At 52.6% G+C, this 27,674-nt stretch overlaps 1 pseudogene; it reads right to left on the bottom strand.

The window, feature by feature from the left end:
* Positions 1 to 863: 863 nt before the first annotated feature.
* On the bottom strand, positions 864 to 27,674 carry LOC133248505 (1-acylglycerol-3-phosphate O-acyltransferase PNPLA3-like; annotated as a pseudogene).

Genomic DNA, 27,674 nt, shown 5'->3' with positions numbered 1-27,674 from the left:
AAGTTGGCTTAAAGCTCAACATTCAGAAAACGAAGATCATGGCATCTGGTCTCATCACTTCATGGCAAATAGGTGAGGAAACAGTGGAAACAGTGGCTGCCTTTATGTTTCTGGGCTCCAAAATAACTGCAGATGGTGACTGCAGCCATGAAATTAAAAGATGCTTACTCCTTGGAAGGAAAGTTATGGCCAACCTAGACAGCATATTAAAAAGCAGAGACATTACTTTGCCAACAGAGGTCCATCTAGTCAAGGCTATGGTTTTTCCACTGGTCATGTATGGATGTGAGAGCTGGACTATAAAGAAAGCTGAGCACTGAAAAATTGACGCTTTTGAACTGTGGTGTTGGCGAAGACTTTTGAGAGTCCCTTGGACTGCAAGGAAATCCAACCAGTCCATCCTAAAGGAGAACAGTCCTGGGTGTTCTTTGGAAGGACTGATGCTAAAGCTGAAACTCCAATACCTTGGCCACCTGATACAGGAGGGTGGTGTTAGGGCTCTCCCCTGAACCAGAGACTGGAGAGTCCTCAGTGAGCGAGGCCTCCCCAGGGGTGGCTGGATGCTTTCTGCACATCCAGGCCCTGGGGAAGAGCCGGGTACCCCGGGTGAAATCGGGGAGTCTGGGGTCCCAGAGGGAGGAGGGTCTGGGCCTCAGTGTTCAGGACAGAGCGCGTGAAGGCCACCTGGCCTGGCGTGGCCCATCTGGGGCAGCGGACCCGTGAACCTGCTTAGGCATCGGGTGGGGGTCCCAGAAGAGATAAAAGGAGCTTGGCCGTGAGGCAAGGAATGCAGCACAGCGCGAAGGATGCAGAGACAAGGGGAAGCAGTTGAACAATCACAGTTGTTATGAATTATATCGTGATGAACGGAGAAATTTAATATAAAATGTAATTACAGGGAACGGCATCATGGTAACCACCGTCGGTAACCGGGCAAACAGTCTTTCAGTGTCCACTCTACACACACATTTTATTTCCTTAGCAAGACTGGGCTCATGCTTCTCAGCAGGCTCTGCTATCTGTTTACCAAACAGACGGTTGCTCCCTGGCATGAATCACACTGCACGCCAATGATTCCTGATACTGGAGCATCCCAGCATACCGAGCGGATCATCAGTATTTGACAAGGTGGGAGAAACTTGAGAATGTTTTACACGCTGATGAGAAACCCGCAGTGCTGGAGAGGTGAGGGCCTGGGGGGCGGTGAGGATGTCGGGGGGAGGCCTGGGGTCAGCCAATGAGGAGGAGACAAGGCACCAGTGAGGCGGAACCCGGGATATTCCTAAGAAACAGTAATACACTTCCTCGTCTTAGTGCACATTTGAAACGAATTAATAAAACACATGCTGATCGTAAGAAGATGGAATAATCACAGACAGTAAGAAAATAAGTCCCATGTAATCCTATCTTAACACATCTTTTTCCCTACGATGACGTCAGACCCAGTGCAGAGAATACTATCTAAATGGAAGTGTCTTGGTTATTGTAAAATGCTGCTAAGCTGGGGTTGCATGTGTTTAGACCCGGGCCATGGTTCTGGGAGAGAAAGCCACTGGGACCCCGAGCACCGGGCTCAGGGAAGGTGTGAGGGTGTCACCAGGAGTCCAGGTCAGCTCAGCAAGGGGACAGTGCTTTGACTTGGGGCCCAGGTGGCCAGAGAGCCCACCACTCAGCCTTCCTCACTCGGGAAGTGAGGGTTACCAGCACAGGAGACCTCAGAAACGTGAGGAGCCAGCCAGGAGCCCCCACAGGGCACTTCCCTGCGCTGCGAGCTGACCCTGTGTTTTCACAGGCAGCCCCTGCCTGCTGCCCTCACGGTGCGGTGCTCTGTCTGACCCTGCTGGTTCTTCGGCTCCAGGACACCTACACGATGTGGGGGAGAGCTGCGACTTTGCACGCCCACAAGTAGGATTTGAGCTGATTGTTCCTTTCCTTTTTGGTATCCTCAAATGCATAAATAAGAAAAACGCACGCCACATTGCTCCTTGGGTCATATTACACGGGGCAGTGGGTCCATGTAATCTGTGCCTGCTAACAGATTACCACCCTGGAGAGACGGTGCGTGCCTGCCTCCTGCTCGTCTCCATTAGAGCTCTGGCAGGGGGAGGGGGAGGCAGGTGGCAAGGTGACTGTCTTATGCGCTGGATTTTTATTTTCAAGGCTTCTTCTCTGAATATTTTATTGATTCTCATAATAGATAATTCAACAGATTTTAAGAATCCTTTATGTTTAATATCAGTTCAGTTCAGTTCAGTCCAGTCGCTCAGTCGTGTCCGACTCTTTGTGACCACATGAACTGCTGCACGCCAGGCCTCTCTGTCCATTACCAACTCCCAGAGTCCACCCAAACCCATGTCCATTGAGTCAGTGATGCCATCCAACCATCTCATCCTCTGTCATCCACTTCTCCTGCCCTCAATTCTTCCCAGCATCAGGGTGTTTTCAAATCAGCTCTTCACATCAGGTGGCCAAAGTATTGGAGTTTCAGCTTCAACATCAGTCCTTTCAATGAAAATTCAGGACTCATCTCCTTGCAGTCCAAGGGACTCTCAAGAGTCTTCTCCCACACCACAGTTCAAAACCATCAATTCTTCTGCGCTCAGCTTTCCTTACATTCCAACTCTCACATCCACACATGACCACTGGAAAAACCATAGCCTTGACTAGACGAACCTTTGTTGGCAAAGTAATGTCTCTACTTTTTAATACCCTGTCTAGGTTGGTCATAACTTTCCTTCCAAGGAGTAAGCAAGTTTTGATTTCATGGCTGCAATCACCATCTGCAGTGATTTGGGAGCCCAGAAAAATAAAGGCAGTGACTCTTTCTACTGTTTCCCCATCTATTTGCCATGAAGTGATGGGACCGGATGCCATGATCTTCATTTTCTGAATGTTGAGCTTTAAGCCAACCTTTCCACTCTCCTCTTTCACTTTCATCAAGAGGCTCTTTAGTTCTTCTTCACTTTCTGCCATAAGGGTGGTATCACCTGCATATCTGAGGTTATTGATATTTCTCCTGGCAATCTTGAGTCCTGCTTGTGCTTCATCGTGCCCAGGGTTTCTCATGATACACTCTGCATATAAGTTAAATAAGTAGGGTGACAACATACAGCCTTGACGAACTCCTTTTCCTATTTGGAATCAGTCTGTTGTTCCATGTCCAGTTCTAACTGTTGCTTCCTGACCTGCATACAGATTTCTCAAGAGGCAGGTCAGGTGGTCTGGTATTCCCATCTCTTTCAGAATTTTCCACAGTTCGTTGTGATCCACACAGTCAACGGCTTTGGCGTAGTCAAGAAAGCAGAAATAGATGTTTTTCTGAAACTGTCTTGCTTTTTTGATGATCCAGCGGATGTTGGCAATTTGATCTCTGGTTCCTCTGCCTTTTCTAAAACCAGCTTGAACATCAGGAAGTTCATTGTTCACATATTGCTGAAGCCTGGCTTGGAGAATTTTGAGCATTACTTTACTAGCATGTGAGATGAGTGCAATTGTGCCGTAGTTTGAGCATTCTTTGGCATTGCCTTTCTTTGGGATTGGAATGAAAATTACCTTTTCCAGTCCTGTGGCCACTGCTGAGTTTTCCAAATTTGCTGGTATATCGAGTGCAGCACTTTCACAGCATCATCTTTCAGGATTTGAAATAGCTCCACTGGAATTCCATCACCTCCACAAGCTTTTTTCTTAGCGATGCTTCCTAAGGCCAACTTGACTTCACATTCCAGGATGTCTAGCTCTAGGTGAATGATCACACCATCGTGATTTATCTGGGTCATGAAGATCTTTTTTGTACAGTTCTTCTGTGTATTCTTGCCACCTCTCTTAATATCTTCTGCTTCTGTTAGGTCCATACCATTTCTGTCCTTTATCGAGTCCATCTTTGCATGAAATATTCCCTTGGTATCTCTGATTTTCTTGAAGAGATCTCGTCTTTCCTATTTTGTTGTTTTCCTCTATTTCTTTGCATGTTCGCTGAGGAAGGCTTTCTTATCTGTCCTTGCTATTCTTTGGAACTCTGTATTCAAATGGCTATATCTTTCCTTTTCTCCTCTGCTTTTCACTTCCCTTCTTTTCACAGCTATTTATAAGGTCTCCTCAGACAGCCATTTTGCTTTTTTGTATTTTTCTTGGGGATGGTCTTGATCCCTGTCTCCTGCACAATGTCATGAACCTCCATCCATAGTTCATCAGGCACTCTATCTATCAGATCTAGGCCCTTAAATCTATTTCTCACTTCCACTGTATAATCATAAGGGACTGATTTAGGTCATACCTGAATGGTCTAGTCGTCTTCTCCACTTTCTTCCATTTCAGTCTGAATTTGGCAATAAGGAGTTCAAGATCTGAGCCACAGTCAGCTCCTGGTCTTGCTTTCGCTGACTGTATAGATCTTCTCCATCTTTGGCGGCAAAGAATAGAATCAATCTGATTTCGCTGTTGACCATCTGGTGATGTCTATGTGTAGAGTCTTCTCTTGTGTTGTTGGAAGAGGGTGTTTGCTATGACCAGTGTGTTCTCTTGGCAAAACTCTATTAGCCTTTGGCCTGCTTCATTCTGTACTCCAAGGCCAAATTTGCCTGTTACACCAGGTGTTTCTTGACTTTCTACTTTTGCATTCCAGTCCCCTATAAGGAAAAGGACATCTGTTTTGGGTGTTAGTTCTAAAAGGTCTTGTAAGTCTTCATAGAACCGTTCAACTTCAGCTTCTTCAGCCTTACTGGTTGGGGCATAGACTTGGATTCCTGTGATATTGAGTGGTTTGCCTTGGAAAGGAACAGAGATCATTCTGTCGTTTCTGAGATTGCATCCAAGTACTGCATTTTGGACTCTTTTGTTGACCATGATGGCTACTCCATTTCTTCTGAGGGATTCCTGCCCACAGGAGTAGATATAATGGTCACCTGAGTTAAATTCACCCATTCCAGTCCATTTTAGTTCGCTGATTCCTAGAATGTCGACATTCACTCGTCATCTCCTGTTTGACCACTTCCAATTTGCCTTGATTCATGGACCTAACATTCCAGGTTCCTATGCAATATTGCTCTTTCCAGCATCGAAAATTGCTTCTATCACCAGTTCCATCCAGAACTGGGTGTTGTTTTTGCTTTGGCCCCATCCCTTCATTCTTTCTGGAGTTATTTCTCCACTGATCTCCAGTAGCATATCGGCCACCTACCAGTCTGGGGGGTTCATCTTTCAGTGTCCTATCTTTTTGGCTTTTCAAGCTGTTCATGGGGTTCTCAAGGCAAGAAGACTGAAGTGGTTTGCCATTCCCTTCTCCAGTGGACCACACTCCATCAGCCCTTTCCACCATGACCCGTCTGTCCTGGGTGGCCCCACACGGCACGGCTTAGTTTCATTGAGTTAGACAAGGCTGTGGTCCGTGTGATCGGATTGGCCTGTGGTCTGTGATTGTGGTTTCCATCTGTCTGCCCTCTGATGCCCTCTCTCAGTGCCTGCTGAAAGTTATGTTTAATATAACGCCACCAAATATTTAGGATAGGGAAGTACTATTGCCTGGAAAATCCCATGGACGGAGGAGCCTGGTAGGCTGCAGTCCATGGGGTCGCTAAGAGTCGGGCATGACTGAGCATCTTCTTTCATTTTTACTTTCATGCATTGGAGAAGGAAATGGCAACCCACTCCAGTATTCTTGCCTGGAGAATCCCAGGGACAGAGGAGCCTAATGGGCTGCCGTCTATGGGGTCACACAGAGTCGGACACGACTGAAGCGACTTAGCAGCAGCAGCAGCAAGATGTACCAGAGCACACGTACGTTACCACCTCGTAATGCCCCCCGAAACCAGGGGTGTCCTTGGGAGGATGGCATCCCACCTCGCCCGACACAGGTTGCTTTCTGTACGGAGAGATGGGACCACAGTCCTTCCCCTCAACCCCCGAGACTGCACAAAGGGTAGCCCAGCTCCCCCGGTAAGGACCCCGATCCAAACACCAGTCACCCTAGGAACGTGCCCTGGGACAGCCGAGTGGGTGACGAGTCAGCCACAGATGCCCCCACGCCGGGCTCCCTTGTGGAGTTTCCCAACCGAGCCATCGATACTTAGAGACTCATATCCTGGATATGCTTGAGCTCTGCACCCACCGCGCACACCAAGAGTAGCTTCCTAGCTTTTTGTTAGACAGAAAGATTGCCTTTGGTTTCAGGACACTACAAACTCAGCACACAGGTCATTCTGCGTACATCATAGTTGTCAGCTCTGGCCTCTGCGGGACGTCCACTGGGTGGGTGTCTGGGTCTTCGTAGGAGCAGAGAGCCCAGTGACGCCCACAGTGTCCTGGTTGTGGAGGAAGGCCGTTGGCCGCTTGCTGGGATTTAGGATCTGAAACAAACAAAGAATTCTGACTCAGCCGCCGACCTGCCACTCTGGTCTGTAGTGTCTGTGGGGATGCGGGAGGGGGGACATTGTCACACAGTCTGGGGTGTGCAGGGTGGCCCAGCCCACGTTCACCACCTCCTCGGATCCCCCATCCCCGTGCTTGGCTGACATCACTAGACCAGGCCTCCAAACCTGTGGCCCTCCAAGCGACCTGGACACCTCCCACTGGACGTGCACAGGCCCGGAGGAGCCCATCGGTCACCTCCAGGCATACCAGCTCACCCGCCAGGGTGGCCCTCTGCAGCCACACCACCATCCCCCCACCCCTGCTCCTGCCTGCCGACCAGCCTGGAGCTCAGCAGCGCCTCCCAGCTGCTATCATCCTTCTGACTGGAGCCTATGAACAGCACTCAGCCCTGCAGTTTCTCTGGAGAGCAAGCCCTTCCCCTCGCTGGGCCAGTTCTGCCCTCTCTGGGGATCCGGCCTCCGCAAGCCCACTGCTGTCATTTCCTAGCACAAGCCAGACCCCTCCATCCCTACTTTAAACCTTCCATGTCTGTTAATAGAAACACTGGAGGGCTCGTCTCCCAGGCACCTGCCACATGTCAGGACTGAGCTGGGGACTCCCAAAGCCTCACAGACACCTAATGGGGTGAGGAGGCTCACCCCCGGGGAACGGGGGAGGAAGCCGAGGTCCACGACTTTCAGGACAAAAGTCCCAGAATCATTGCTGGGACCAGGCCCTTCTTGCTCCTCATTAGCTTTCAGAATTCAGGAAGTGGTGGCAGCAGTACCCGGGCCATGTTAACAGTGTGGACGGCCGGGTTCCAGCCCAAGAGACCAGGATTCAGGGGGTCTAAGGTGAGACAGGAATTTGCATTAACAGACGCACACACATTCACACACAGACACACACGCAGACACACACACAGAGGGGCCCTGCCCCTCTCTCCCTGCCTCACCCCCTGCCTGTGCTACCGGTACCCAGAGCCACTCCCTTTAGGCAAACCAATGCTACCTGTCCACTGGCCCTGCTCCTGCTCCATCAGCCAGCTCCCCCCTCCTCTGCCCTCAAAACGGGCTCAGTGGGGGACTTCCCTGGCTGTCCAGTGGCTAAGACTCCGTGATCCCACTGCAGGGGGCCGGAGTTCGATCCCTGGTCAGGGAAGTAGAGCCCACACGCCACAACTCACGATCCCACATGCTGAAAGTAGGACCTGGCCCAGCTAAATAAACAACTTTTTAAAAATTACGCTCCATGGACACACCTCCCCGGGCTTCAGCACACTCTCTGCAGGGGAGTCTCGGTCACTAGCTTCCAGCAGGTACACTGGGACCTCTGATGGGCCCAGCGGCCTTCCGTAAGGCAGGTCCTCTGGCACCAGGGGACACGGTCCCTGCCCCCTCTCCGGGGTCTGATGACATTTCCAGGATGGTGCGTGAGGCCTGAGCAGATGAGAGGGTGCTGGGTGGACCCCCAGTCCCACAACCAAATCACTTACCTGGAAACGGGGAGCAGACGCGCCATGGCTTGAGAACACACGTGGGAGGTGGCCGACCACAGCCACTGGATGTCGCTGGGCATGTCTGGAAGCCACGTCACCAGTCTGCAGGATGGAAACGCAGACACGCACACCTCGTACGTGAGTGAAGACGAGCCACAGCAGAAAGGACAAGAGGAAACCCACCCCGAAGGCAGACACCTGACGCCAGTACCGTCGTTCAGGTACTGCCAGGGTCACTTCTAACCCCAAGCTGATAAATGCCGCAAGGCAAACCCACCTAAAAGCCTAAAGCAAAATGAGGCCACTTTGGACTCAGGAAAGCTCAAAGGACTTACACGGAGATAAAAGGCCTGGGTCTTCCCAGAGCCCACTCCTCTGGGGCAACGTGGACCCTGGCACACAGCATCTTCTCGTTGAGACACTATCCCCTGCGCCCACATCGAAGGTGCTCGGCCACGTGCGTGCCCGCAGAGGAAGCTGCCAAGGAGGCCTGACCTCTGCCCTCCAGGCTTCCAACACCCCGGACACAAAAAGGACCCCACGTCTCGGGCTTCAAGAAATGTCAGCGGAGGACTTCCCTGGTGGCTCAGTGGCAGAGCCTGCCTGCCAATGCAGGAAGCATGAGTTCGAGCTCTGCTCCAGGAAGATCCCACACACTGAGGAGCACCTAAGCCCATGCACCACTGTTGGGGGCCAGAGTGAGGCACTCCGCCCGTGGCAAAGGTCATGAGGAAGGAGGCTCGACATACGCAAAGGCGGGATCGAGCCTCAGGAGTCCCCCTGGAAATCCTCGAGCATCTACCCCCATAACCAGAGCCTGCCTGCTTTACTATTTTGTGCTCCCACCTACACCTCGGACTTTACGGGGGGCTGTCCCCCACCACCTCTTTCGGAGAAGGAGTTAACCTAGAGCTCCAGTTAATAAAAACTCCTGGGCGTGACAAGAGTGTTTTAACCTACAAACTCCTCTGAAGGTTCTCTAGCCTGCCTGACAGGCTTGTCCGGCCACATGTGATTGCTCACAGCCTCCCAACTGTGAGAGGCACGAGATGCTTTAAACCTTCTAAAAACAGGTTCCTTAGAAAAGTTAGAAAACTATTAGGATAAGTATAATGGGCTGATTAGAAATCGTATTGGTGAAGGGTTTTTCATTTGTTGAGCCAATGTTTGTTGCTAAGTCTCCACATCCCCTGCCCTTACACATGGTAACGAATATATAGAAGAAATAAGTATTAACCTTTGATATTAATCACGTTAGACCTTATGCTAAGAATTCTTTTCTTAACTAAAACCCACTACACTCTCACCCTATAGGAATGTAACTTTATTTGGGTGGTGTCTGTTTTAAGAATAATCACCCCTGGAGAAATAAGTGTCCTGGTTGACTGACCGCTGTCACAAGGAGAGGGTCATAAATTGTCAGCAGGCCCCCTGGCCAGAAGATGATGTAACACCCCTACGACCTCTGTATACATTGGTATGAAGCACCTGACTTTGATAAAAGTCAGGACTGCTGACCCCACGTGACTTTTGCATAATATCTCACTGTATAAAAGTAGACCATGGAAAATAAAGAATTGGGATCAGTTTCTCGAAATACTGTTCTCCCCATATTGCTTTCTCTCTCACTCTGGCTGAGTGTCCATCTGGAGCGTGGAACCTGCCATGCTTACTAATTATGCCTGGGTTTCTAAGATCCAACCGGGGAGGCCTCAGTGTCTCCTCTCCTTCGGGAGAACGGAAGGACGCCTGCGGCCTACGTAAGTGGTGCAAGCTTCTTGTCTTGAAGTTTTATTGGTCTCCTGCGTAAACCAAGCTACTCAGCCTCTTTTCTCCACTGCATTTTCCTACTGAGCTATCCTCATCCTATTACTCTTTACATCTTTAATTAATATCTAATTAAAGCTACTGTATCCTGATCCTCGCCAACGCCGTCCCCGGTTCGCATACCCTGGATCAGCCGGGGCTGGAGCCCGGCACACCACAACTACTGAGCCTGTGCTCTCCAGCCCGGGAACCGCAACTACTGAAGCCCACGCGCCCGAGAGCCCGTGCTCAGCAACCAGAGGTCGCTGCAGTGGGAAGCCATGCCTGCACCTGGAGAGCAGCCCTCACTCACCGCAACTAGAGAAAAGCCCACGCAGCAACGCAGACCCACCACAGCCAAAAATAAAGAAATATTCTTTAAAAGTGAAACTGTTAGTTGCTCAGTCGTGTCCGACTCTTTGCAACCCCATGGACTGGAGCCTCTGTCCCTGGGATTCTCCAAGCAAGAATACTGGAGTGGGTTTCCATTCCCTTCTCCAGGGGATCTTCCCAACCCAGGAATCAAATCTGGGTCTCCTGCATTAAAAAAAAGAAAGAAAGAAAGAAAAACCTACTGTATAGCACATCGAACTCTACTCAATGTTATGTGCCAGCCTGCTTGGGAGGGGGATATGGGGGAGAATGGATACGTGCATATGTATGGCTGAGTTCCTTCACTGTTCACCCAAAACTATCAGAACATTGCTAATCGTCTATACTCCTATAAACATGTTTTTGGTGTTAAAAAGATTAAAAAAAAAAAAATGTCAAGGGACTTCCTGGTGGCCCAGTGGTAAAGAATCTGCCCTCCATTGCAGGGGACGAGGGTTCAATTCCTGGTCAGGTGCCGGGAGCCGGCATATTGCATACTGAGTGCACATTGCATATTGAGTGCAGCACTTTCCACAGCATCATCTTTCAGGATCTGGAATAGCTCAACTGGAATTCTATCACTGCCGGGAGCCAGCGTGAGGAGCTCCACCCATGACAAAGGTCATGAGGAAGGAGGCTCGGCATATGCAAAGGCGGGATCGAGCCTCAGGAGTCCCCCTGGAAATTCTTGAGCGTCTACCCCCAAAACCAGAGTCTGCCTACTTTCTGCTTTGTGCTCTCACCTACACCTCTGACTTTACGGGGGGCTGTCCCCCACTACCTCTCTCTGAAAAAGAGTTAGCTTACAGCTCTAGTTAATAACTCCTGGGTGTGACAGTGTTTCAACCTACAAACTCCTTTGGAAGTCCTCTAGCCTGCCTGAATAGGTTTTTCCGGCCACATGTGATTGTTCAGAGCCTCCCAACTGCGAGAGGCAGGAGGTGTTCTAAACTGTCTAAACACAGATTCCTTTGAGTAGACAAAAGATTGATTAGAAATTGTATCGGTGAAGGGATTTTCACTTATTGGGCCAATGTTTGCTGCTAAGTCTCCATACTCCTTACCTACTGTGTCCTTGGCAGTGTATTGATTGATAGAATGGGTGTATAGAAATGTAAGTAGTAGCCTCAATGTGTGTAACCTTGGACCCTTGAGTTAATTCTTTTCTTGATTGAGCCCACCTCACCTTTGCCCTATAGGAATGCAGCTTTGTCCAATGCTTTTTGGAGGCTGGTCCCTGACTTTGGAATAATCACCTTTAGAGAAAGATAAGTTTCTTAAAAGGTTAACAGGCCTCCTGGCCAGAAGATGATGTAATTCACCTGAACTTTTGCATATGATAACTTTGAAAGCCTGGCTTCGATTAGGACCAGGAACTGCTGTCCTTGCATGACTCCACCCCTTCCCCCATTATCCTCTATGCACAACTTAAGGTATAAAAACTACTTTGGAAAATAAAGTACAGGCCTTGTTCACTGAAACTTGGTCTCCCCATGTCGCTCTCTCTCTCAAATTCTGGCTGAGTCTCCATCTGGAGCGCAGAACCTGCCACACTTGCTAATTATGCCTGGGCTTCCAAGATCCGACCGGGAAGGCCTGTGTCTCCTCTCCTTCGGGAGAACGGAAGGACGCCTGCGGCCTACGTAAGTGGTGCAAACTTCTTGTTTTGAAGTTTTATCGGTCTCCTGTGTAAACCAAGATACTCAGCCTCTTTTCTCCACTAAATTTTCCTACTGAGCTATCCTCATCCTATTACTCTTTATATCTTTGATAAAATATTTAAATAAATAGGTCGCTGACGCCGTCCCCGCTTCGAATACCCTGGATCAGCCGGGGCTGGTCCACGGCAGTCAGGGAACTAAGATCACACATGCCCCAGGGCAACTAAGCCCGTTCGCCACGACTAGAGAAGCCCACGTGCATCCTGGTCTGAAAACCACGCACAAGCACAATACACGAATCAAAGAAGTTATCAAAGTCCTTTTTTAAAACAAAGGAAAAGGAAGGAAAAACTACGCCAGAGCAGCCAGCCCTCCTCCCAGGGCAAGGCAGGTGGCTGACTGGCAGGGCTGGGGAGTGATCTGGGAGGTCCAGCAGAGCCAGAGAACTGAGCCGGATTTTGAAGGATGGCTGGGACTTTTAGGGGCTTCCCTCATAGCTCAGTTGGTAAAGAATCCGCCCGGTTTGATCCCTGGGTGGGGAAGATCCGCTGGAGAAGGGAAAGGGTACCCACTCCAGGGTTCTTGGGCTTCCCCTGTGGTTCAGCTGGTAAAGAATCTGCCTGCAATGTAGGAGACCCCGGTTTGATCCCTGGGTTTGGAAGATCCCCTGAAGAAGGGAAAGCCTACGCACTCCAGTATTCTTGGCCTGGAGAATTCCATGGACTGTATAGTCCATGGGGTCACAAAGAATCGGACATGACTGAGCAACCTTCACTTTCACTTTGGGACGTTTAGAAAGACAGACTGAAAGACATGCTGACTACGTTGCAAAAAGAAAATAAACACTAAAGAAAATCTGAAGAAAACGGAGGGAAAACCATGCCCGGGAATCTACCAGCCACACAGCGTAGGCCTCGGGATCCTTCCTACACACAGGAATAAATCCCCCTCCCTCCCAAAAACGCAGACCTACAAGCAGCCACAAACCTGAGGGAGCAATGAGAAAGGAGCTGGGGTGGCCAGGGGCTCCCAACCAGGCACCTTTCCAGGGTGTTCCACGCAGACGCCGAGCTCCACCCAGATGTGCAAGGAGCCAGGCTCTGGGCTGAGCGCCCAGCGTGACTCCTCTCACTGAATCCTCACCCTACCTCCAAGCCCCGAGAGGAAGCCAGAAAGCTACGGAAAGCGTTCACCTCTGGACCACAGCGATGGCAGACTCCACGGGCAGCGTACAGGGCAGCATCACGTAGGACATGATCTTAACTGGTAAGAAGTTGCAAATCCTGTTTCTGTACCCATCTGGGTTTCTGACTGCCTTCCTCAGTGCTGAAAAACACAAGTTGGAGGTCTGTTTCCCACCAGCGTAAAAACCAAGCCACCTTCCCCAACTGGTGCCTGGAATTTCTATAAATCCTACCAAACCTGGCAGCTAAGCAATCAGAAAGTGAAAAAGTGAACGTGAAAGTTTCTCAGTCGTGCCCCACTCTTTGTGACCGCATGGACTGTAGCCTGCCGGGCTCCTCTGTTCATGGGATTCTCCAGGCCAGAATACTGGAATGGGTAGCTGTTCCCTTCTCCAGGGGATCTTCCCAACCCAGGGATCGAACCCAGGTCTCCCACATTGCAGGTGGGTCCTTGACCATCTGAGTCAGCAGGGAAGGAATCAGAAGCTATGACAATTGAGGTCAGATGTGGAATGTGCCTACACAGCCCTTGGATCACCGACAGGACACAGGATCCCTTTGAAAGAGTCTCCTTTAAACTGACTCCCTGCACAAGGGAATGGCAACCCACTCCAGTATTCTCGCCTGCAGAATTGCATGGACAGAGGCGTCTGCTGGGCTACAATCCACGGGGTCACAAAGAGTTGGACACGACTGAGCAGCTTTCACTACTACATTTTCCTTCGTTTATTTTTTATTTATTCAATTTATTTGGCTGTGCTGGGTCTTAGCTGTAACATGTGGGATCCAGTTCCTGGACCAGGCATTGAACCTGGGCTCCGTGCTTTGAGAGCTGCACTGACTCTTAGGCACTGCACTGAGGCTTCCAGAATGGAAATCCCACTTCACTACCTCTTTAAATTACTTTTGGAGGCAGACACAATTGTCTCAAATCTCGCCAGCCCAGGCTTCATGAGCTTTTCTTTGCATCTGCAATTGGATTCCACTCTGCCACCTGGGACCCCTAGCCTTCTATTTTCCCCTTTGTGATGACCTCACCATGCCTCAGATCACAATAACCTGAGCAGCTGCTGGTCAGTGCGAATCCTAGGGCATTAGTACCTAAGGCAAGAAACGGCATCCCTTTCATCTTTGTTTTATTCAGCGGCTCAGTTGTGTCCGACTCTTTGTGACCCCGTGGACTGCAGCACGCCAGGCTTCCCTGTCCTTCACCATCTCCCAGAGTTTGCTCAAACTCATGTGCCTTGAGTCAGTGATGCGATCCAACCATTTCATCCTCTGTCGCCCCCTTCTCCTCCTGCCCTCAATCTTTCCCAGCATCAGGGTCTTTTCCAATAAGTCAGCTTTGAAGTGAAGTCAAGTTGCTCAGTCGTGTCTGACTCTTTGCGACCCCGTGGACTGTAGCCCACCAGGCTCTTCCGTCCATGGGATCCTCCAGGCAAGAGTACTGGACTGGGTTGCCATTTCCTTCACTTTCCCCAAATGCCTGACTGGAAACTGGACGGTGCACTCATCTGTCCATCAGATAGTTTGTGATGACACGATAAGATACATCACCTTCAGTGAAGGTTCAAAACTGTGGTTTGGGGAGGAGGAAGACGTTAGGAGGGGCTCCTCAAGAGAGAGAAGACTCTTAGATGGGAGGACAGAGAGCAAACAGCATCGTCAAAGAACGGGCCACCCCAGGAGGCCCCCTAGAAACCCAGTGTGTTTGGACTTTTGAGCAGAGAGCACAGCAGGTTAACTCAAAACTCAGCTAGAGGACGTTCCTGGTGGTCCCGTGGATAAGGGTCCTCCCGCCAGCGCAGGGGCCATGGGTTCTAGCCCTGGTCCAGGGAACTCCATATGCTGTCGAGCACTAAGCCTGTGTGCCACAACTACTGAGCCTCGCGATGCAGTGACAGAGCCCGTGCACCTGGAGCCTGTGCTCCGCAGCAAAAGAAGCCACCGCAATGAGGAACCTGGGTACCACAACCAAGAGTAGCCCCTGCTCGCTCAGGGACAGCAAAAAGACCCAGTTCAGCTCAGTCAGCCAGTCGTGTCTGACTGTGACCCCATGGACTGCAGGACGCCAGGCCTCCCTGACCACTGCCAACTCCGGGACCTTGCTCAGACTCATGTCCATCGCGTCGGTGATGCCATCCAACCATCTCATCCTCTGTCATCCCCTTCTCCTCCTGCCCTCAATCTTTCCCAGCATCAAGGTCTTTTTCAGGGAGTCAGCTCTTCACATCACGTGGCCAAAGTATTGGAGTTTCAGCTTTAGCATCAGTCCTTCCAGTGAGTATTCAGAACTGATCTCCTTTAGGATGGACTGGTTGGATCTCCTTGCAGTCCAAGGAGACTCTCAAGAGTCTTCTCCAACACCACAGTTCAAAAGCACCAATTCTTCTGCGCTCAGCTTTCTTCATAGTCCCAACTCTTATATCCATACATGACTCCTGGAAAAACTATAGCCTTGGCTAGACGGAACGAAGACCCAGTGCAACCAAAAATGAATTAAATTAAAAAAACAAAAACAAACCCAGCTGCAATGTTATGTGCCAGCCTGGGTGGCAGGAGGGTTTGACAGAATGGATACCTGTATGGCTGAGTTCCTTCACTGATCCCCTGAAAATATCAAGACACTGTAAATCAGTTCTACCCCAATATAAAATGTTTTTGGTGTTAAAAATAAATAGATAAATGAAATAAAAACTCAGCTGGAATTTGTTTTCCTCTGCCCATGACCAAATGGGAAGGGAGACAGAGCAAGGACCCAGGGGGATGGGAGGTCCATGCGCGGAGGTGGGGGTCCCGACCAACCTGCATTGGTCGCTCTGCCCTGTTTCTCCCAGGGCAGCAGCAGGACCTTCCTCCACAGCTCACGGAGAAGCCGCCCTTCCTCCTCTGAAAGGGTCACTGACCACCGCCTCCTCTGCACCCCCCGCCTCCCCGCCCCCAGAGCCAGTACCCATGCTGAGCTCGGGCGACAGGGTCTCCAGGACGCCCTCGTCCCAGGTCAGCACGCTGAGGCGCAGGTGGTCCAGCAGCTCGACTGCCTCAGGCCCCGCCTCCCACGTGGTAACACCCAGAAGAGGCTCCAGGCTCCTGGGCGCCGACTCTGCCTCTGCGGGGGCCGAGCTCAGGCACGGATGGGGCCCCTCACGGATGCCTGCGAAGGGCACGGAAACAAAACCCATCAGGCGATTTCAGGCAGCAGGGCCACTACCCGCCCAGCCACCTGCCCACCCAGTTGGAGGAAGCTAACAGGCCTGTTATAGGTACGCAGCGTGGATCCACCTGGGAATAATCCGCCTGGGATCCCCCTGCTCCACCTCGAACAGGGACCACCACTCCTAACAGGGAGAGCGCAGGGTGGTACTTGGAAGGGGACGGATGAGGCGGGCAGCTGGCTCTGTCACGCACCAGCCGTGTGGGCTCTAGAGCCACATGTGGATTCATGAGGTTCAGAGGAAAGGATGATTCATAACAACTGAACCACTCGAGAAGCCCAGTGTTCCAGGCCCTGCACGACCCACGCAGCTGCTCCCAGCTGAACGCTGAGGAATCAGAAGCCAGAGAGGTGAAGGGATTTGCCTAAAGTCACACAGCCGACACGCGGCAGAGCGATATTCAAACCCAGGTCTGATATCAAAGATGGCACCCTTCCGTCACCCGACCTTGAGAAGAAGCCACAGGTTGGAGAGTCTGTGCTGGCCCTGCCCTGGGTGCCAGGGCTCAGGGCCTGATCCCCGTGGGTGATTGCTGCTCTCACGCTGCGTGGGGACGGTGGGACGGGTAGACTTGGATGCCCACACCTCCCCGGGCTCACCTCTCACTTCCAACCTCAGGTTAAAAGCCCAGGGGCTGTCCCTGCATGCCCCTCGCCTCACTCCCAAGCTACACCTCCCGCTTCGACTCCCTTGCATCTTTCCAGCCTCTGACACACAGCTCAGCCTCTGGGGACTTATTCTCTCTGAGGAATGTGTCAGAGAATCTATTTCCAAGGAACACCTGTCCCGCCCCCATGCATCCTCTGCTGAACCCCAAGGAAGCCAGGGGGACCGAGGCAGAACCTGGCTTAGATCCTTAAACCCAAACCCAGCACCCGTGCTGCAAGCGCCCAGCCCACGCCAGGATTTAGAATTACTAAGAATCAGTCGGCATCATTTACTCCAAACTCCTCTTGCTACAGATGTGGAAAGAGAGGCCCAGAGAGAGAAGGGGCTTGCTCAAAGTCACCTAGCAACTTCTAGAAGGTTCCTCATTGTCTTTTATTTCCAGGTGGCTCCCAAATTCCAATCCCAGTTCAGACCTGCTTTCTAGAACCTCGAACTCTGACATCACCATGCCTTCTGTGTACATGCCTGCTAAGTCGCTTCAGTCGTGTCCAACTCTGAGACCCCGTGGACTGTAGCCCGCCAGGCTCCTCTGTCCATGGAGTTTCTCAAGGCTAGAATACTGGAGTGGGTTGCCAGGCCCTCCTCCAGGGGATCTTTCCGACCCACGGAACAAACCTGCGTCTCCCACGACTCTCACGTTGGCCAGTGGGTTCTTTACCACGAGTGCCACCTGGGAAGGCCCAGTCCCTCTGCCAACCACCCAAATCTGTCCCAGGGCACCACACATGGGGCTCTCGAGCTTTCCTGCAGGACCCGCGCCCTCCCAAGGGCCCAAACTGTGAGCACCACCCTCTGCTCCAGTCCCAGCCACAGACGCCAAGGGCAGGACTTCATCCCCGAGTCCTCCTCCTCGGCAATCTCTGGTGGGTCGTCTCCAAGTCCTGCCCCCTCCGGCCCCTTCCACCTTGCTGCCGTGACCCCAGCCAAACCCATGGTGGCCACCTTGACCGGGGATATTGGCCTCACCCTCTCTGTACTGCAGCCAGGGGCCCTGGCAGAACTCCCTCTGCCTGCCCTCACTCCCGTGTCAGCAGCCCTCCCTGGCTCCCTATGGCTGTGAGATGCAAGCCCCTCTCCACCTCCACAAGGCCCAGCCTTGCCCCTCTTTCCATTCACCCCCATTCCTGTTCCCCTCTAATCTGTACCTCTGTCCCCCACCCCCACCACTCCAGTGACACATGCCTCTTTCCACCTTGAACAGACTACCTGTCTGCAGGACTCACGCTCACACCCCCCATGCCTAGAACATTCCTGTTCACCCTCAAAGCATCACTGCGGATTTGCATCCTCCCAGGAGCCCTGCTTTCCCCTGCCTTGCAGAACCCCACCCCCTTCCCCTAACTGAACCCCAGCTGAATCTACAGCATCCTGTACGTTCCTGCCAGGGCACTGAGCCCTCTGGCAGCCTTCTATTCAGCTACCTGGCCCCTCCCCAATCCCAAGACTAAGCTCCAGGAAGGCAGAGGCTACATCTGTCTACCCACTGTGGAGTCCCAAGCGCACAGCCAACTGCTTAGCACCCGGAAGGTATAGAGTAAGCGCTTTCTGAGCAGATAAATACACGAATGTCCCATGAACCACACCAGCTCCTCGGCCTCGGACAAAGACTAACTCAGAGGATCAGTGACTGTAGCAACCGTTAGTGTCCGGGAAAAATAGCTCGAGACACAACTAATACTTGGTTCCACACTAACATGTGAAGAACCCAAGTTCCCCAGCCCAGACCAGCCAGGACCTTCCCCAGAACACAGCTGGGCTGGTGGGCGCGGCCCACACCTGGCTGGAGGCAGCTCTCCTGATGGCTTCACCTGAGACTCAGAAACCGTTTCTCTTCCTTCCTCATCAAACTGCTGCTGCTAAGTTGCTTCAGTCATGTCCGACTCTGTGTGACCCCACGGACTGCAGCCTACCAGGCTCCTCTATCCATGGGATTTTCCAGGCAACAGTACTGGAGTGGAGTGCCATTGCCTTCTCCCCATCAAACGAAAGGTTCACAATTGTTCAAGCAAAAATGAAAAAGCAAAGGAGCTGCCTTCGGCTGGCAGACAGGGACACTGCAGAGGGAAAGGAACCCTGGGGCTGTGACCTCTGCAGGGTCAGCCAGGCTCACCCCAGCCCTGCTCCCCAGAGTGCGGGCCGTGGCTGCCTCCATTTCTCCATCTGTAAAATGGGCCAATGATTTCCTATCTCTCAGGGCCGAGCCTGATGGCAGGTGAATGTGCTGAGCGTTGAGTGATGGCACCAGCATGGCTCCCCTGGTGACCAAGACTGAACAGAAAAGTGACTCAAAGGGCATGCCTGCCGCCCTCGCCATACGCACCGTTCTTCTCCAAGAACCTGAGCGCGTCCACATATCCTTGAAGGCACAGCTCTCCAAGCATCTGTGGACAAACCACGTGACGTGAACCGCAGGCAGAGTCACTAAGCGGCAATCCTTCCAGCAGCGCCTGAAGACGGCAGGCACAGAGCCAGGAACCCCCGAGCTCCGAGTCGACGCCGCCTGTGGACAGGGTTCTGCGCTCCCACGAAGAGGCAGCCCTGCTTCCTGGCAGGACTCCCCTCGAAGGACACCCTCTCCACGCGCAGCCTGCACTGGCGCCCCAGCATGACGGGAGCTGGTTCCTCTGGTGTCCTTTGGTCCCTGGATGAGCCTCCATCCTCACAAATACCGGGGCCTGATCTGCTTGTCATGGGACACTGAGCTGCCTCCTCTGCACTCAAACCACATGGGCACCTGATGCTGTGGTCCAGCCTTATCTCTACCCATGACGACACGACTTCACGTACGCTGTATGGCATGGCCTTCTTTCTCCCCAGAGAGCTGTCACTGTGCAGATTCTACCAACTTTCTTACTATATTAGGGTGGTAAGGTCCACCACACTATAGTGACAGTCAAAACAAAAGATTAAATGGGGAATTTCCCGGTGGTCCAGCGGTTAAGACTCCACGCTCTCAGGCCAAGGACTCGAGTTCAATCCCTCAAGATCCTACAAGTCTCAAGGCCGAGCTGGGGGAAAAAGGAAAAGATTAAACCACCAAACGCAGTGTAATTCTTGACCATGGCTGCCAATAATCACTGGGGGACTCACCTGGTGGTCTGGTGGCTCAGGCTCTGCACGCCAAGGCAGGGGGTGTCGACCTCCGGTCAGGGAACTAGATCTTGTGCCACAACTAAGACCCAGTGCAGCCAAATTAATTAATTTAAAAAGAATCATCGGGATAATTAAATAATAAAAAACAAAACACCCTACTGCCCAGGCTGTGATGTGCTATGGTCGGTCATGTCCAACTCATTTGCTCCTTTGCCTTGGGATTTCCCAGGCAAGAATACTGGAGTGGCTTGCCATTTCCTTCCCCCCAACTCAGGGATCGAACCCACATCTCCCGAGTCTCCTGCATTTCAGGCAGATTCTTCACCCAGTGAGCCATCCGGGAAGCCTGAACAGCTGCTGGGTCCCCTGGCAACGAGGGATGCAAAGGGGAGAGCAGCACCCCCAGAACTCACAGCCCCCTCTCACCTTGACATCCAGCATTAACAGCGACCGGAACATCAGGTAGAGGTTCTCTGTGCAGAACTGCATGTTGAGCTTGGTGAACCCTTCGTTAAGAAAGAACGTGGACTTGACTTTGGGGCAGATGTCGCTCTCCCCATAGAAGGGGGACACAGTGATGGTCTTTTTGGAATCAACGAAGGGCATGATATCACTTACTCCTCCGTCCACATACCGCTTTTAAGGGAGAGGACAAAAAAAAAGGACACACTGTCATTAGCTCTGGGCTGGAGTTCTCTGTGTGCTTCAGATTAGGGATAGAGACTTCTCAGAGCCGCAGGGAGACCTAGTGAGAGACCAGGGAGTTTGGAACAACTCTTGCAGCAAATCCCCAGCGAGCATTTCTGTGCCAGGCCAGGCTGCAGGCTGGCACTCAGGACTGCCACATGCTGTTGCGCAGTGCGCGCACTGCACCAGAACATTGCCGGGTGAAGAGGCACACGGAGGCTGGTGCCTGGCCACGTTGCTGGGCCCAGTCATGAGCGCCCCCAGGCGAGTCCATGTAATTCGCATTCACTAGGGGCGCTGAGCGCACTCAGGGCAGAGTGTGATGTAGATGGTGCCAAAGAGAGACAGATGGTCATGGGTTCGATTCCCGAGGCCCCTTGCTGCTTGAGCGATCTTGGACGAGACACCTAACCTGTGGTCCTGACTCTCTGTCCACACCTGGGCAATGAGAACCAGCACTGGAGACTTAAATGACACGGCGAACCCGGGACTTGCGCTCTTAAAAACTGGCATCTTATCCCACAGGAAAGGAGCATCTGGGTAAGCACTGTGACAATCCATTTTCCTATATTCCATGTAAGCGCTCAGGAACTCTGTTGTGTCCAGCTGTTTACAACCCCATGGACTGTGGCCCACCAGACTCCTCTGCCCATGGGATTCTCTAGGCAAGAATACCTGGAATGGGGGTGCCATCTCCTACTCCAAGTGATCTTCCCAACCCAGGAATCAAACCCAAACTCTTGCGTCTCCTGCATTGGCAGGCAGGTTCTTTATCACTGAGCCACCTGGGAAGTCCTCCTATTAATGTATTCATAGCCTCCAACAACCCTAGTGCCCACGGCCAGGCTGGGGTAGCAAGGTTTTGCTACAGTTTGGATCGAGTCTGGACCTATGAAGCCAACATCTTGAATGATTCCCGAACCTCAAATCATCATAGCCCAGCTGTCGTTGCCCATGGTGGGGCTGGGGGGGCCTTCAAATATCACAAGGGGGAGGCTTTCCCCAGCCAGTCCTTCCAAAGGGAGACATGCCAAGGCACACTCTGGCCTAAAATGAGTCCCGGACAGGATCGGGCATGCTCAGGCATGCCTTCGGGATCAGGAGAGTCCTCCCTTGAGGCCCACCGTGATCAGCTGTGCACACACAGCACTAGTTTCTGTATCGTAGCTGTTTGTCAGCGTCAGATCCCTCACTGGCAGAAAGGGACTCGGAACCCAACAGCAGCAAAGTTGAGATTGAGATGGGCGGAAGCAAGGGACTGTTTTTCCAATTGTTTTTTATGTTTTTAATTCATGTGTGCTGGAGCCTAGGTGCTTCCCACTGTCGTCTTAGTTTCTGCTGTACAACAACGGGCAGCTGTTATACACACACACACATCCCCTCTTTTGCCGCTCAAGGTCTACTGTAAAGTCCAATGACTCCTCTGTCATGTGGGGTTTTCCTCCAGCCTGAACTTTCCTGGAGGAATGTTCTGAGTTTGCTCAGTGGAATCCCAAGAACACTCTGCTCTGACTTTCAGCAGGTTTTGTCTGAGGACACTGAGGCTGTGACTGTGTGTGGCCCACGGCCGGGGCGGCCAAGGGGAAGTGCAAAGATGACAATGACAACAACGACAAAACAACCCATATTTACCTAATACTTAAGAGTGCCAGGCTCTGTGCCGGGCACTTCAGTGCATTATTGCAGGTAAGTTCCACGAAAGTGCAACAACTGCACACTATTATTGACTCCCAGTTTGCAATTCTTTCTAAGACTTAAGAAATGTGTCCAGAGACTTCCCTGGAGGCTCGGTGGCTAAGATCCCACACTCCCAATACAGGGGGCCGGCTTCAGTAGCTGGTCAGGGAACTAGACCGGGGACACCACAGCTAAGCATTTGCATGCCACAACCGAAGAGCCAGAGTTCCGCAACTAAGACCCGGCACAGCCAAATCAGCAAATAAATGTTAGAAAGAAAGAAAGGAACGGATCAACGTGGCCCAGCTAACATGGGCTAAAGCAGACACTCGATTCTAGGTTTGTCTGCCAGGCAGGGGCTGTGAGAACCACAGGTGACCGCTTCATGGCTCCAGGCCTCGGTTTTGTCATCTGTATGTAGGGCCAGCTGTGTGTCTGTCCGGCGGAAGCTCCGGGGCATGAGTGAGCCTATTCACAACCTGCCTTTGCAAGTCGCTTTGCAATGTGAGGCCCGTACTGCTGTTAAAGCGTGAACCGAAAGGGCTTCTGAAGTGCCTTCCTGCTGAGACATGGGGATGTCTCGTCTTCTCTCCCACAGCTGTGACAACCTAAACGGTCTCCAGACGTCGCCAGATGTCCCGGGACAAGGGACAGATTTATCTGACAACCACTGCCCTAGAAGGAGGCTGCCAGGTGGTCCAGCATCCAGCCCAGAGTCTGTAGGACCGACACCTCAACTTCTGCTCTTCCTCCTGAGCCAGTGCTCAGGAACAGCCACATGTGTCTACATGGGAGTTGAATCACAGCCCTGTCGGAAGCCTCTGCCCAAAGCCATGGACCGAAAAAGACAGAGTCAGAGGCAGAGAGGATTGAAACTCTCAGCTCCTCAGAATTAAACCTTAAGTGAGTAAATTGACTCTTGAGCATCTTATACTCTAAGTAGGCCACTGGGCACCTATTTCGGTGCTCATGTGGAGATTATGTGAACAGCTTATGTTACAGGTGAGCAGTTAATTATCCCACACAAAGTCAGTTTTGCTTCAAGAGAGCTTGGAAGGGGTTCAGCTGTGGAACCTCTGTCTGAAGGCTGAGAGGCAAAAGGCTTTCTTCATTTAGGGACAGGTCTCAGGGGCCCAGGGTGCCTGAGCCCAGTGCCTTGTCTTCCTTTTTTTTTTCCAAGATGCTTAGTACGGGATTTAGTTCCTGGACCAGGGATAGACCCAGGCCCTTGGGAGTGAAAGTGCAGAGTCTTAACCACTGGACCACCAGGGAATTCCCAGAAACACCGTTGAAAAGTGGACTTACCACGCCTCTGAAGGAAGGGGGATACAGCCACAGATGAAAGGGACGTAGCAGGAACAGCACAAGGCCTGCGAAGACAAAAGAGAGTGAAACCACAGCACAGCCCAGACCAGGCGGCCTTTTACTCCCTGGGCCTTCACAAGCCTTCTACAAGCAAGGACAGCAATAAGCCTGAAAGCGCTGCTGGCAGAGCAGGTGCTTTTCTGAATGGTTGGATGAAGATGAGCCTGCCCACACACTTATTACTTCAGCGTGCTGGTGTGCTAGGTCACATCCGACTCTTTGTGACCCGCATGAACCATAGCCCCCCAGTCTCCTCTGTCCATGGGGTTTTCCAGGCAAGAACACTGGAGTGGAGTGCCATTGCCTTCTCAGCAGATTAGATCAGGGCTTTGCAATTACTGACACTCATCAGAATCACCTGGAAAGCTTGGCCAATCACAGACTCGGGGCCCCACCCCTAAGATTCTGATGAGGCAGGTTGGAGGCGGGGCCTGAGAGCCTGCACTTCTGAAATACCCCCAGGAGATACTGCTGCTGCGGGTCCCCGGGGGACCACGCTCTGCATCTCACCGAGCTAGCGAGCACTAAATTAAGCATGATGTAACACTGGTGCAATGAGAGAAAAGGGCTCCTGTGGGAATGCACAGGTGCTGGGACCTAGAAAATGCTCCCAGAAACAAGGTTAAGTGGAAGACGACACTGGCTGCTGAGAAGCAGCTGGTTATATTCACCAGGCAGCTGGCTCGTATGGACCCGTGTTAAGTGAAATGACGCCCAAGGCATTCTCACAAAAGACTCAGCCAAACCAAACGGCATTTTGATATCGCCAATGATCTTCTCTGTGCTAGAGCCAGAGGACAGAGGTAACCAAGACACGCTCCCAGCCTTGTGGGCTTCACTGGGCGGGTCCTCATTAAGGAACAGGCATCGTTGGGAGGACGGCCACACACATAAGGTCCCTGGAGCAGGAGGTTATGAACCAAGTCGTGAAGGAGGGGAGACACTGTTCGAAGCTGACACTGTCTGGGACACCCCAGGTTTGCACAGGCTCTGGACCAGCCCGCTGGAGGCACACAGCTTCCATCACTCTGGTGCAGGAAGCCAACCTGCATCACGGGCAGCCAGGTTCTCCTGCATCTTAAGTAAAAAATGGGGCAGACTGGCTTACAACAGCCCCTCCCTGTGTTGCTTCCAAAACGAAATGGCCCTTCCGACTCGACAGTACCCAGATAAGCCGCTTACGTCCACGACTTCGTCTTTGGAATGAAAATCCGACACCAGCACGTTTTTTCCGTCGGACACTCTGGTAAGCGAGATGACCATCTTGCCCGAGACAAGCTGGTGGACGTTGTCAGGGAGGTGTCTCTGGAGACTGTCTCGGGTGTGCTTGCTCAAACTGAAGCCTGGGTGGACGATCCCGAATTTCTGGCTTCTGGCGCTCCGGGTGAGGTCCATGAGGATCTGCAACGTCTGGTCTGGGTGGGGGGTGAAGTGGAGGATGGGCAGGGAGGGGAAGAAGGGAGGGGGAGGGGTGGAGAGAGAAATATGCAAAGGAATGTACCACCCTGGAGGTGGCCATTGCTTTGCGGTGGGACCAGAAACCTGATGGCAAGGAAGCTGCCAACCCTCTCCTTTGTCTAGGCCTGGGCTGCCGGATCGGGCCGGTGGTTCCTGAGCCTGAGATGTGGTTAGTCCACACTGATGGGTAAAAGACGCACGGGATCCCGAGGGCTTAGAATGACGATCACAACAACAAAACGTTGACTATCTCACGGGTAATGTTTTGCGTTGATTAGATGTGAAAATGGCAATATTTGGGCTACACTGGGATAAATCAAATAAATTTCACTGATGTCTTTTATTTCTTCCACGTGGTTCAATGGACATGAATTTGAGCAAATTCCAGGAAATACTGAAGGACAGGGAAGCCTGGTGTGCTGCAGTCCACGGGGTGGCAAAGAATCAGACACGACTTGCTGACTGAACCACAACAACTAGGAAATAAAGATACACATAATCCTGTTGGTCAGAGCCGTTCTTGACCCTCCCGGGCCAGAGGAACGAGCCTCCAGAGGCCCAGGAGCCCTCCCTTCGTCTTCATCCCTCCATCAAGGCCAGATGCCAGGAACCCACAGCATCAGAGCTTGAGCATGGATGGGCCTAACCCTGCAGGGAGCAGAGAGCAAGCGCAGGCTGGGACCTGAGTTTGAATCCTGTCTCTACCGCTTACTAGCTGAGCAACTTCAACACGTTACATCACTGCTTCTGAGCCTCAGACAGTATGTTTTTAATGTGGGACAACACTCACCTATATTCTGGAGACGGAGAAGGTTAGGTACACTAAAATCTGTACACGGTCAACCCGGAGGAAGCACCTCGTAAATTTCTAGACTTAACTTTCAAAAACACATTTGCTTATTTATTTGCTGCACCAGGTCTTGTTGCGGCACACGGAACTGTGTGAAGATCTTTGATCGTCACTGTGCAGGCCAGTTCTTCCCAGGCAGCATGCAAATTCCCAGTGCAGCATGAGAACTCTTAGTTGTGACATGTAGGATCTAGTTCCCCAACCAGGGACGCAACCTGGGTCCCCTGCATTGGCAGCATGGAGTCTTAGCTACTGGACCACGAAGGAAGTCCCCAGACTTAACTCTGAACCTCTGGAAAGGGAGTCACTCAGCCCCGGGGCTCCTCTGTCCATGGGGATTCTCCAGGCAAGAAGACTGGAGTGGGCCATGCCCTCCTCCAGGGCATCTTCCCCACCCAGGGATCGAACCTGGGTCTCCTGCAGTGCAGGCAGATTCTTTACCCTCTGAGCCACCAAGGACACTTTTAACCTCTAATGCTACAATTGCCAGACCGTCTAGTGGACACAGGGCCCTTTCATGCTCCATCTGACCTCACTCACTGGCCTGGGCCCCTCTGGTGGCCTGCACTGCCCTGGCAGGCAGTGCCAGCCCAAGCCCTGGTCATCCACAGATGCGGGGACGCAGAGGGCCCGGACACACCAGCAGGCCCTGACCCACTTCCGACTCCACTGGGTTCTCCCTGCACATGTGGCCCCTTTGAGGCCAGACAGAAGGCACATGATTGCACAGAGCTGCTTGGTTCTGCCAGGCTCTTCTTCCAGGTCAGCCCTGGCTGAGAGATGCGCTCAGGAACCCTGCCCAAGCCACAGGCCCTGGGAATGCTCCCCGGAGCTCCCCAAAGTCAGACAGGCAGTTAAAGCAGGAAACCGGGGCTCCCAGACCCTGCGGAGCAGTTCTTGCCAAAACCTCCAGACCCTTTCGGGGGACTTGCCGGTCCCGAGCCTCCCCTGCAAGCCCAGCCGCTCCGCTGCACCTGTCCTCTACCTGTGAACCTCCTCCAGGCTGGATTCGGCCAACTTCCGGTGCTGGGGTCTGTGCATCGGAATCAATGAAACACTGGACTGTGTGCATGTCTCCAGGTCACAAGCCGGAGACGCAAGGGTTGGCTTTTATCACAGCTCAAGTCCAAGCTGTGCAGACTGGCTGTGTGTCCAGTCTAGTCACCCCCGAGGTCACATTTCCTGCTCTTTGCCCCTCTCCCTCTCGATGGAGACGGTTGCCAGCGTGGCCTCTCTCTCCTGGCCTCACGCAGGAAATGGGAACTCAGCTCCCCCGACCGCGTCAGGGCTCTCCTCCCCGTCGCTCCGAGACCACCTGGCTCTCAGTCCCTGAGTACGGTGGGGAGCTTCCTCCAAGCCCGGGCGCCAAAAGGGGCAGGTGAGGCGAGGATGCGCTCCGGGTTTGCACGCCCCGCTCCAGGCTCGGCGCCGGGCCAAAAAGATGCACTGGACGACCCAACTGTTTGAGAGACCCCGGCTTTACCCCCGCAGGCCCGCTTCCACCCCGGCTCCCAGCGCAGAGCCCTTCCCGGCGCGGAGCCAGGACCTACCCAGCGGGATCCCGGAGAGGAAGAAGGCGCAGTACAGCGCGCCCGCCGAGGCGCCGAAGAACTTTGCACTTGGCGGAGGAGGTGCGGGGCGTGCTCGCTCAGGCAGCGGGTCACCCCGACGTAGTAGACGCACAGGAAGCCGCAGCCGGCGAAGGACAGGCTCCAGCCGCTCTCGGGGTCGTACATAGCGGCGGGAGGTTGGGGCGGCCCACCCTGCTTCTCCGCCGGGCCTGGGCGCCGCAGC

Source organism: Bos javanicus, chromosome 5, assembly GCF_032452875.1.
Source record: "Bos javanicus breed banteng chromosome 5, ARS-OSU_banteng_1.0, whole genome shotgun sequence".
NCBI classification, from domain to species: Eukaryota; Metazoa; Chordata; class Mammalia; order Artiodactyla; family Bovidae; genus Bos; species Bos javanicus.
This window is presented reverse-complemented; position numbering and strand designations above follow the sequence as displayed.